General features: G+C 36.6%; 1 pseudogene; it reads left to right on the top strand.

Annotated features, from left to right (window-relative positions):
• LOC124777776 overlaps nt 1–12,686 on the top strand; it is a 273,797-nt pseudogene that overhangs the window by 238,647 nt on the left and 22,464 nt on the right.

Raw genomic sequence — 12,686 nt, 5'->3', positions numbered from 1 at the left:
CATTCTACAAAGTAGTAAAACTTCTTACTTGTATGTTTTAGTGTACTCCTCCTCTTAAAATTTGATTGTAAATTAGTTTCAACTAAATTTTCTGACTAGACCTTCCTGGTGCATGCTGTTTGGAATGACATGGTGTAATGTGCTGTCAGCAGAGATAAATTTAATCATTATACTTGCTATATGATGACAGTTTCTAGTAAACTTCTAACCAAACAGTAGAGTTAGAAAAATAGTTATGCCAGATGTTATGTTTACTGCTTACAATTTCATTGTGTATACTTCATGACGTAAATACGTGTGTACCTGTTTCCTCTTTTACCCCCCCCCCCCCCCCCCCTCCCTCTTCCCGAATCCTACACTGTACATAATGACTTCATTTGAATTACAGGGTCAAATAGAGGCAATGGGTACATACAGTGAACTTCAAGCCAGTGGCCTGGATTTTGCTTCTCTGCTGAAAGAAACAGAGAATGAACCTGAAGAAGACCAGTTATCTGATGACATTTCATCTCTCAAGAGTATTGCTCGTCTATCTCTTGGGGTTTGTATGGGTTGTTGTTGAATCTAGATTTTAAAATTAATATCAATTGTCTAAAAACTTGTCCGAAGATACTCTGAACTTTACAAAAGCTCAAGACAGATGTCTTAGTCAAACCAGATAAGTTACTGAAAATATCTTTTATCAGAGAGTAGGTGATTTTTGAAGTTTTAAGTAAAAAGGTTCACTGTTTCATTCAAATTTATTTTTACATCTTGAAAGTCATTCATATATATTCACAGGTACAGATTATCACAGTTAACCTAATTTTCTGAAACAAAGATTCTTTTCTCCTTCAGAGTGTGAACTCAGTTGATGAAACTAAGCAACAGGAGCCAGTAGAAGTGGCAGAAATGAGAACTTCAGGTCGTGTTGGAGGCCATGTTTACAAAGGATATTTCAGTGCTGGTGGCAACTGCTGTGTCATCTTCACAATGTTTTTTCATGTTCTTCTTGGCACAATTTGCAGCCAGTGGTGCAGATTATTGGCTTACATACTGGTAAATATTTCACTTGCTATTTTCCATTTACTGTGCTACTTTATGTATGTTGGAGGATGTAACTGAGAAGTATCTGTTGTTTTCTGGTTTCATTTGAAATATGTAATGTAATAGAAATGACCCATGAACACAACAAAGGGCTTTTGTTGTAGTAGCTATGTAAGTGCCTTTACATGGGAACAACATTGTACAAGCAATGAAAGTCAACTGAAATTTTAATACAAAAATATTATTAAAATTATTTGCAAAATAATGGAAAGAAAAATGACAAGATTATGAAAAACGACAGATTGCTACTCGCCATAAGAGTATATGTTGAGTTGCAGACAGGCTCACTGAAAAGACTGCTAAAGATGTGAGCTTTTGGCCAAAAATGCCTTCTTCTAAAGTAGGAAAAAACATCACGCACGCAAGGGACCACTGTCTTTGGCTACAGTAGCCACGCTGTGAGTAGCCCTGCATGATAGGAGAAGCAATCTGGGTAGTGAGGGGTAAGAAAGGAGGTGGGGGTGGGAAGCCTCCTCCTTACCCACATCAACTGCAGATGCTCACAGTTTGACCCCCATCACCAGTTTAGAACAAGGCATTTTGTTTGAAAGCCACATGTTTGGCAGTCTTTTTAGTGTGCCTGCCCATGATTCAACATATCCTCTATAAGGTGAGCAGCAATCTATCCTTTTCATAATATTGTCATTATTTAATTTTGTGTTATGTAAAAGGAAGGAAAAATCATTTATGAAGTTACAGAAACCGTATTATTGAATTATTTTGGCTAAATGTTGCCATATGCACCAATTCATTGTGTGTGTAATCTGTAGGGAGAGACTGTTTCTTTGTTATCTTCTCTGAAGTCTTTGGTGAATGTGTAGCTTTCACAATTTAATTGACACTGTACACTAAGCTTTATGTATTGTGTTTCCCCCTCAGCACAACAGTACAAGTGAGCAGTTGGTTTTCTCATTTGTGGATTCACAAGAAGAAAATTGATCATATGTAAATTTACTTGATGCATCCACCATGAGCTTGGGCGAAGCAGAAAGATAAGAAGGAATTCGATACAGGAGTGAATATGAAACTGAGCAAAGATGTCTACTGTGATAAATTGTTTTAGTGCTGTAGTGTTTGGAGTAATTGTTGGGGAAACATATTACAACAAATTATAGATTTTAAGAGAAAAACAAGAAATTTGCTTCTTAACCTGTCAGTTCTTTCCTACATCATAACTTTCTTTTATTAAGAGGCAGTTACGTGTTTTATTCCTGATGGAACTTCCACAGAATTGAGATAACTGATTATAGCAGACGTTTTGTTGCAGTTATTGTGTTATAGAGCCTTCTGCTCAAGTTTGCACTGTGGATGTATAGTACTTGGTTCTTCAGGACGATTTATTTAAATTGCCTAGGACGCCAGACTGGTGAAAAGTCTTTTGGACAAGCCTCATATGCAACTTTTGTATTAAGTCTTAAGTTGTCTTTAATTTCCTGATGATACAATTTGCAGAAAATTGCTAAGAAGCATCACTACCATTTGGTATGTGAACAATGGAGCAACTTCCTGATATAGGTCTAGCAGACTTATTTTAACACAGGGCTGAGTGAACATTATTGGAGACTTGTTGTGAGAAAAAGGCTGCCCGTAAATTTGCTGAAACAGAATAATGATTGTATAACATATTTTGTTTTTAATGAGACTTTTTATAATTTTTAGAAAAGTACCAGAATTTTCCAGATGGTACAGATATTATGATAAACAAAATGTCAAATGTGATTTAAAAAGGGCTACTAATGAAATTTTCATGGGGATCATTAAATGGGTTTGTTGCAAATTAATTGCATTGTGCTTTCAAAGGATTCACTATATGCAGTTCAAAACTTGCAGGTGGTTTCCTGTCATAATTTGCATAAAAGGAGTACTTACACAATCTAGAGTCTGTCAAAATTGACTTCATTGATTAACGTTTGGTAATAAATTTGGAGTAGTATACTGCAAAATTTCTGAAGCTCCTAAATAAATTTACAGTTTAGCAGGCTTCTGTGGCCAGAGTCTGTTGACATAAAAGTGTTTTGGGTATTTTACCATGTCATAACGTAAAAAAAACTGTGCTGGGGAAACAAGCATTTCGGCCACAGTTACAGTGGCCTCCTCCTGGTTCTACTGACAAACAGAAGTGTTGTTTGTAGTGATAAATTATGTCAAAAATAATTTTCATAAAATTACTGGCATAATAGAATAATTTTTAATGTCATCATATGGTTGTAACTTACCGACCTGCTCTCTCTCTCTCTCTCTCTCTCTCTCTCTCTCTCTCTCTCTCTCTCTCTCTCTCTCTCTCTCTCAAACCAGGCCAAATGTTTTAGAGTTGAAGAGGCTGTAATATGAAGTTCAGAGTATATTGTAGAAACCTGTTAAAATTGGATGTGCTGACTACTGATGCAGGGTATATTTATTTGCTGATAAAATTTTTTTGCTAACAATACGTACTTTACCTCCAAGTAATAATTCATTCCTTAGAATTAGTACAGTAAATGTAAACAATGTACATAAGGAAGGAAACATACTTCATCATAATCATCATCAACAGCAGCAACTATCTGAAATTCGCTACTTGGTAAACAACTCCAGATACTTCTTTTTTCAGGCATCGCAGGCTTCAGTAACTGTACTCACAACTAACACAGGTTGAATACGTAGTGTCTACTATGCACATTGCAGTCATCAATCAAGATTTGTGTCAACAAGTGATGTTTGTGTTTCTGGCATGGTAGTGTCACACGTGAATAGTATCAAATGATTGCAGATGTCAAGCTTTCACATCAGCTACCAGATGCACTGTGTTTTCTATATGTGCTGCTGATTTCTACATGTTGTTTATTCCTTGGTATGTTCCATGTCGTTAATCTTAGTTCTGTACTGTCTGTGGCCTTACAGTAACAAGTGCAAAAAAAAAAGCACTTAACTGCATCAGGGGAGGAGGCGCCATGACTTCCAGGATTCCAAGCTGTGGTTTTATTGCCTCCAATCTGTACAGGCAGTCTTAGAGGTGCTGTAAAATTTAAGCTTGCAGAGTAGGCTGGGAACTTGCCGACCAGATTGCACGTGACGTCCTGCAGCTTCTTACTGTGAATCCTGAAGTGAGCTGACGAGGCTTGCCTCTGACTGATTTAATCACTTGTGGCTTCTTGAGACCTGTACCAGACTGGTGGAGTCCCCAAAAGCAACACCTTCTCAGCCATGTGACCTCCACTGAAATGTCCATATCAGGATCCGCCAACCCAACACACACACACACACACACACACACACACACACACACACACCTCAACAGACCGTAGCTCCAGACACACGATCAGATTGATATCGGCAACCCATGTAGTTAGTGGCGCCAGGGGAGTGCCATGCTGCCAAAATTAAAGCTACCATGGCTCACTCACAAACAGTAGGTCCAATTTTAAGGCAGTTTTGTTTATTTGAAAGCTTGTTTAGTCAGGGTGGTTCTTAGCTATGTTCCATGAAAGTCAGTTCAGCCATTTAAATTTCCTCTGCTAAAGTAAGTAAAAATGTTTTCCATCAGTTCTCTCTCCTGATATATGCTACATAATGCATAAGAGCTACACCAGGTTATGTAGTACCAGATTGTAGAACTCAAAGAGATCTAAAGACAAGTTAAGAAAAACAGATCTTTATCTTTTATGGTTGACCAATAATGATGATACCTGTCTTTTGAAGTTGCCTGTTTCAGCACCTAAAAAGCAGAAAAAGGGCGAAGACTAAAATGTGGTGTTAGTTTCAGTATTATGATTTTATTTCCACATTACTGGCAATGAAGCATTAGCCACCTTCCAGAACAATGAAGTTTTTTTTGTTGGTTTGCTAAAGAAATTTGGCCTTTAATTTTTCTGCAGAGGCTACCAATTTATTTGGAATGAAGTGTTTCATTCTGCACTATTGGCTAGTTTCAACTATTCATTGAATTTAAAGTGCACGTTTTCATCTTCTGGTCTGTATGACATAATGACACAATAAAGAACCAAACATGAGATAATACAGTATTGGTGCTTTAAGAAAATTGACGTCTCGAAAAGCTTACTGAAAAGCTTAACACAAGATAGGAGCCTACTCCAATGTGAATCTGGACATACGAATGTGCACTTAAAGCCAAATTATGCATGTTAGGATAGTTTACTAAATTCTGATTCTCTTGGAGTATTCTGATGTCCTGTTTCTTTTATGACATAAGAAAAGAGCTGTTATACATACGAATATATGTACCGTATTTACTCGAATCTAAGCCGCACTTGAATCTAAGCCGCACCTGAAAAATGAGACTTGAAATCAAGGAAAAAAAGTTTTCCCGAATCTAAGCCGCACCTGAAATTTGAGACTCGAAATTCAAGGGGGGAGAGAACTTTTAGGCCGCACCTCCAAATCGAAACAAAGTTGGTACATTGTAATATGAGAGACAAATTAGGTCGAATGAATGACAATACAGTTATAGTAGTTTGGTTCGAGTCGTAAGCTTAGCAGTTAAGCTTTACCAGGTATCCATTGCTTTGCATCAGGCGCTCCGTCCGTATTTATACGGGTACCCTTCCTTTTTCACGTGCTTCGTCTGGTTTGAATTGATTGCTTATTGTTCTTTGATCTGATAAGTGCCGTTCTCTTTGTTATAGGTGTTTACGCCACTCTAAGCTGAAAATGCATTACTGTACTGTGTCATGCATTGTTTGTCGCATTCTGATAATTAGTGTTTACGGCCTGTCGCCGCTCGCGGCATGGCTTGCTTTTGCGCACGCTACAGCCGCTTACAACAAGAACGAGACTGCCTTCTGTGATAATGATCAACAAGAACCAAATAATAGACTGCATATGATAGAAGATGTTTTGAACGAGAGCTTAGCGAAAATTTTTGTCCGTTTGAAAATCTTTGCAAATGCCTCTTTAGTACATTACATTCTGCACAGAAATTAGTCATCTTAGATTTAAAGTCTAGTCAATTGCCGTGCTTCATTTCTGACTGTATAACTATTAGGCATAAGAATAATATGAGTTTCATGACATGATATGTATATTCTTTCGCGTTTGCTGTTGTCTCACTCTAGTTTCGTAGTTTATTAGGCAGACAGGATTTAAATGAGATAGCAGCAAACACGAAAGAATATGTGGCAAAATGTTTATATTCGTATTATTCTTATGGTGAAGAGAATACTGCATGTGATTCACAATTCACGGAAGTTCCTATTAGCAACCATCTCTTCTCACAGGTAGGAAAAAATTCAGAACGTAGAGTTGGCCATATTGACAAACATCCCAAACAGTCTTGCCAATTGGAATTTCGTAGTACATTGAAATGCTGCTACATTCGGACATGAACAATACGGAATTTGTATTTATTTTGTTTGATAATGTATGAAAATGAAAATGCAGTGGTCGAAACTCGGGGCGGAGAAAAAAAAGCTCGTCTTCCACCGTTTTTTTATTTTTTTTAAATTTATTTACTGATGCAGAGATTTGTGCCTACAAAGCGTGCCTGTGTAGCACTACATATATTTGACGCAGAAGTTAGTTGTGGCTGCACCTACCAATATTTTTCAGAATTTCCGCTTACTTTGCACTCGATTCTAAGCCGCAGCCAGTTTTTTGGATTACAAAAACCGGGAAAAAAGTGCGGCTTAGATTCGAATAAATATGGTAAATTTTCACTTGAAGACGATTAAACTGGCATATGTGGCCAATAGTATTGAATAAAATGTTTTATTTCAAATGTATTGACAGCTTTAGCAGAATTTTACAAATCTGCCTTCCATTAAACCCAGTGTATTTCAATCACAAGTCATATTTCAGCACTTGCCTGGTACCTCCTCTAGGCTTGATGATGTTTCTTAATTTGTGTTGTTTACATCTTAAATTTACAGAATACCGCTCTTTGATAAATCATAGATTAGAAGCATTCTGTGTTTTACCATTGTAGTTCCCCACAAGGCTTTGTGTTTGCTCCTGGGGTAGAATAATCTGCTAGTTATACAGTTTCTTGGCTTCACATACAACCTTGTTAATTTTTTTGTACCATTTGAAAAGTCATGAGAAACTTATTGTCCTTCATTCTGGTGTATACAGGCAACTGCTCCTCCCCCCCCCCCCCCCCCCCGCCCCTCCCCCCAGGAATTTTGTATGCCTTCTTAGCAGCTTTTTGCAGTGATGTGTGGATGAAATCCTGATTGGAAATGCTAGGTAACAGTATTTGAGAGTATGAAGCAGAATACAAGGGTTCTGTGTATTGTGGTGTCTAGTTTTGAAATGACTGTTGTGCCAAGGACTGCTTTGTTATTTTGCATTCCTTATCTGCTTAGGATATGATAAAACAATTCACCTAAGTACAGTGACTCCGTATGTCCTCTCTGAACAACATGCCGCGGTGCTGCACATGGTCACGTGATGCACCTTTGTGCATGAAGTTACAAACAGAAATGAGAGGAAAGACATATGAGCGAAGCAAGGGCTCCCTTTGTCATCGAAGCTCCACATATGCAGTAAAGCGTGTTTTGTATGCTTTTTGCAAACTGCACAAATGAACCTGTTTCTAACAGATCGCGGGGAAATACTGCAAATGGTGGTTTGAGAAGGGTTACTTGGAAAAATTTCCTTTTAGGCAAGAGGAATTATGTTACATTTGTGAATGTATGATGATGAATTTCTAAAATCACAGAGCATCTGATTCTCATTCACAACTTAACACTTTGAGAACCAACCACCTCGACAAATTTCAGGCCCAGAAGAGAAGCCATGTTTGACATTATTTAAAATTTTACTGGCACATTTGAGTTTGATATATGTTGAAGGGTAACGTATCCCAAAAAGGACCAATGTTACATGTGAAAACTTGTCTTTGCTTGTCGCCATACTATATGTATATTAATTTAAACCATTAACTTTTCCTGTTTGTGTATTGAACTACTTAACAGTGATGTTGCTATTGGCTGAATACATCACGTGTCCTGTGCTCTGAATATCTGCTGACGTTGGCTGGCGAGACTGTGTGACATGAGCTATGATTGGCTGACAAAAGTGCATCACAGTATCGATTTCAGTGCTTCAGAAACTAATGTTCTGTATTTGGTGGAATACATATTTATACTTTTATAATAAGAAAACATGTAGTGTGCGTGCTGTTATGCATCAAAGATCTTTCCAAAACACATTGTTTTTTCTTTTTTCCTTGAAGTGTCTTGAAGATCTATGCCGTTGTATAAAACCATTACCATTCAGAGGACTGATCAGTTTTACAGCTGTGAGGGAAAGCATACTGTCACTTAACATGTGAAAAGTGTCTTGTCACCTGGAAAAAAAGTGTATTTTTAACTAGGAAAGCTTGGCTATTTCTTTTTTCCTTGTCTGTGTATATATCCTGGTTAAAAACTAACTTCCTCCTCCTCCTCTTATTTTATACATAAGAAAACTTTTGCCTTTTTCTTTCTTACCTTTTATACATGTAGTTGGTTCTCATTAGTTACTGGATCAGACTTGACATAAATAGCCATTTATTACCACAAAATCAGTTTCCATCAATGTTCTGAAATGCATTTAATCATATAAAAGCTTTAACAAGTAAGCAGCAGCAGCAGAATTAGATATATGAAGTTTTTCTTAATATTATTGGTAACTTTTCTGTTTTTGTAGGACAAATGTCGAGGAGCTCCGTATGCAGAACAACATTACTAATTCTTCTGTCAGTGAAGATAGCATGGAAATACCTGCTGACAGTACCCTTATGAGCAGGGAGATGTGCATCTATGTTTTTACCGCTGTATCTGTTGCAGTGATAATTGTATCCTTGACACGTTCATTTCTTTTCTTTATGGTATGCATGCGAGCATCTATGAATTTGCATGACCGTATGTTTGAATGCATTACCAGAGCAAGAATGTACTTCTTCAACACAAATACATCTGGTAAGACATTGTTTCATTGCTTTATGATTATAAAATTACGAGATTCCACAAAATTTTCTAGATGTTCTTTTATTGCAGGTCGAATATTGAACAGATTTTCAAAGGACATGGGCTGTATTGATGAAATGCTGCCACAAGCAATGATTGATACACTACAGGTGCAGTATTTTATGTTTTTGTATGATGGCTCAGAGAACTGTACTCAGTCTGCATTAAAAAAGTAGAAGGTACAACAAACTTGGGTTTTGTTATGGTCTTAGGTTGAAGTCTGGTTTGATGCAGCTCTCATTGCTAGTCTATCCTGTGCAAGTGTCTTCATCTCTGCATAACTCCTGCAACGTAAATCTATTTTCACCTGCTTACTGTATTAATCCCTTGGATTTCCTCTAAACCATTGTGTATTATAGGAGACTTGTTTTGAATTTGGTCATGTAAAGCTCTGATAAATTCTTTTTGCAGTACTACAACCCTCCTACTAACTTTAGTTTACTTCCTCTCCTCCTCCAATAATGTTGTGTTCAGGTTTGTTTCCCATCTATACATCGTTTAAATGACAGTCCACTTTTCAGCCTTCCATTATTTACTTTGTATGGGCTTTCCATCAGAGCTATTAAGATCCATACAAGTACTTCCCGTTTCTGCAAAGGTCTCATTAGTTTTTCTAAAGGAGGTGTCTCATCTTCCTGTTACTACAGCTGTTCAATTCTCATCTAGCCATTCCTGCTTTGCCGTTTTGCTCTTCACATCAATATAATATTTTAGTTGTTCGTATTCCCCTATGCTTGCTTCATTTACTGCATTTTATATTTTGTTCAAAAACCAGTTGATTTTTATAAATCTAGCACTGAAAATTTGTTGATAATGAGGATGATTACATGACTGATTAGTGAATTTAATGTACAAAAACCTTATGTTTTGGTCCCTATAATACTAGGAAGGCCATATGAAAATTTATTACTGCCTTTGAAGACAACAGTTTTGTCCAGTGTAATGGCAATATGTTAGGAAGAAAAAGCTTGTCTGATAGATTTTTATTTAGAACTGTATATTAAATCCAGGGTTATGTGAAATATCAAGATGAATATCTTGAGCATGATGATATTGTGTAATTTTCAGTTGAAGGACAAAGATATGGTATGAACAGTTTCAAATTGGGCTGCTGTGAGAAATGGAGCTGGAGTGGCTTCAGACCAAAGTATCAGATTACTTGCATTGCTGATAAATCACTGAAAGCAGGGGAATAAACCAAATACAACAAATCAAGACATAGCTTGCTGGAGATACAGCAACCATCACACAATTTGATTTAATAAAATCAGATACTGAGCAACCTGTCTCTTGTGTATCTCAAAATATACTTAGAAACCAGATGCACAGGCAAGTCAGAACACACTTGGGAGTAAGGGGTAGCAAAAGGAGGAAATTGTGGAAACCGACACTGAATTTAATGTATACATGACTCCATTGATAAGCAAAAATTTAGTGTCATGCTTCAGTTAGAAATAAAGAGCTCCTGATTCATTGCAGTTGTGAATTAGAGATTGCATGGATAATGCACTGACATGTGATACATGAAAAAGGTTTTTGTAGCATGAATAGTGCCTTCATCCCAGAAAAATTAACTTTCTGAAATTTTCTCACTCTCATTGGATCAGATGCTCCATTCCTCTGTATAGCTCACCAAAAAATGTATTTATGATAAAAACATTGTTGACTATGATTGTTAGAGCAGGGCATCAGAAAATGGCTGACAAATCTTATTACCATACCTCTTTTCATTGTTTCATTCTATAGTAAGTAACCAGTTTCAACCTTTTTTGTCTGTGCTGTTTTGATAAGAGTGCTGCTGTTCCTCCTATTGGTGTGGAAAAGCAATGTGTACCACTGTTTCATTTTTTATAATTTTATTTCAGATTGGCCTAGCACTTCTTGGTATCATTGTGGTTGTGGCAGTTGTTAACGTTTCACTTCTGATACCTACTGCTGTTATTGGGATTGTATTCTATATACTTCGCCTGTTCTATCTGTCCACATCTCGGAGTGTCAAAAGACTGGAAGGGATAAGTGAGTAATGAAATGTCTCATTTTTAAAGTAAATACTCCATTGATATGTTTCTGGACTTGGGGCTATAAATGGCTTATTCTTATTTCTGTCTATGTTAGTATCAGAAGAAAAAATGTTGATTCTAATATGAGTAGTCATTCTCAGTTTGTAACTCCGCTGACAAATGGCTACTAGGGTTTGTCAAATTACGAATTGCACAAGTAACTGTCAAAATAATAACAAATTAATAACTTCCTTAGAATTACTTCTAACAGTGTTACTTGTGCCATAAACAAATATTATCATGGTTAAATCCCAAGGAAAGTACTTCATTATTGGAAGATTTGAAATGAGGAATTTTGGAAGTTACTACTTTCAAAAATGTGTAAGGTATATACACTTTGTTTGGAAATCACAATGTCAATTTTCACACAAATTGATTCATTACTAGAGTTATGAATTTAGCAGTTCATTCAGATGAACTAAAACAAAATTTGGTACCATACATTTTTTGCAGCCACAAAGTTCTTTTGTAAGTTTTCAAAATCATGCTAAAAAATAAAGTTTGTTACCACTGTATGAAAGTGTGTCAATGACATTTTAAATAAATTTAATAAGACTCACCTTTCCAAAATTACTCAAGATACTTCACACTTTCAACAGATCTCATCAGGGTAAAAGTAAATCTCCACTGGAAAACAAATCACTATGTAATACTTACTATTCTCATGCTGTGCATCTCCTGTATGCCAAATTGCACAACATGAGCTCACATCAGTGACATCCTTTTACTACACTACCTTAAGTATAACTGCAAAATTCACATTCAGTCCCTGAAATGATGCTGCCAAAGACTTGAACTAACCATGTGACATCCTACATAGGATGGTATATGGCAGGGAAAAAAAGTGAGGAAAAGAAAAGATACCAGCTAAGCATGTAAACACACAGTGTTGTTTAAAGTTTCACAACAATTCCTGCAGTGTTTGAATAAATAATTCTATGCTGTTATGAATCCCATATTACAAGTAAGTCCTCTAACACTGAAGGGCAAGGTTTTTGAGCTGAATAATGTCTGCTTAACCATCCAGAAACAATAATTTCTTTGTCAGTGTTTAACTCATGACTCATTCTAGTGCTAAAAAAGAAAATTTATGTGTATCTTTGCCCTTTTCCAGCTAGAAGTCCAGTTTTTGCTCACTTGAATGCCTCACTTCAGGGTCTGACAACAATAAGAGCCTTTGGAGCTCAAGAAGTGCTGGAGAAGGAATTTGACAATCATCAGGTGAAAATAAACTTCTCAAAATTAGTGTGATTTACTGTAAATGAAAACATTATGAAACATATTTTCTTATTTGAATGTTTTCCTTTCAGGATTTACATTCCTCAGCATGGTTCATTTTCATTGCTTCAAGTCGAGCATTTGGGTTTTGGCTGGATGTAGTGTGTTTGGTATACATAGCACTGGTCACACTCAGTTTCCTGGTAATTGGAGGAGGTGACAAAGCATTGTTTCTAGTATTTTTATTTGCTTTCTATAATTTGGAAAATAACTCTTGATCCTGCATGAGCTCTGCCATCTTGGCCAGTTTTCACTTCATAAGAGTTAATGAACAGAACTTCAGATCTTTGATTCTGTTTTCTTTGTCATTTCGTTA

The sequence above is a fragment of the Schistocerca piceifrons genome, chromosome 2 (genome assembly GCF_021461385.2).
Source record: "Schistocerca piceifrons isolate TAMUIC-IGC-003096 chromosome 2, iqSchPice1.1, whole genome shotgun sequence".
Taxonomy (NCBI): domain Eukaryota; kingdom Metazoa; phylum Arthropoda; class Insecta; order Orthoptera; family Acrididae; genus Schistocerca; species Schistocerca piceifrons.
This window is presented reverse-complemented; position numbering and strand designations above follow the sequence as displayed.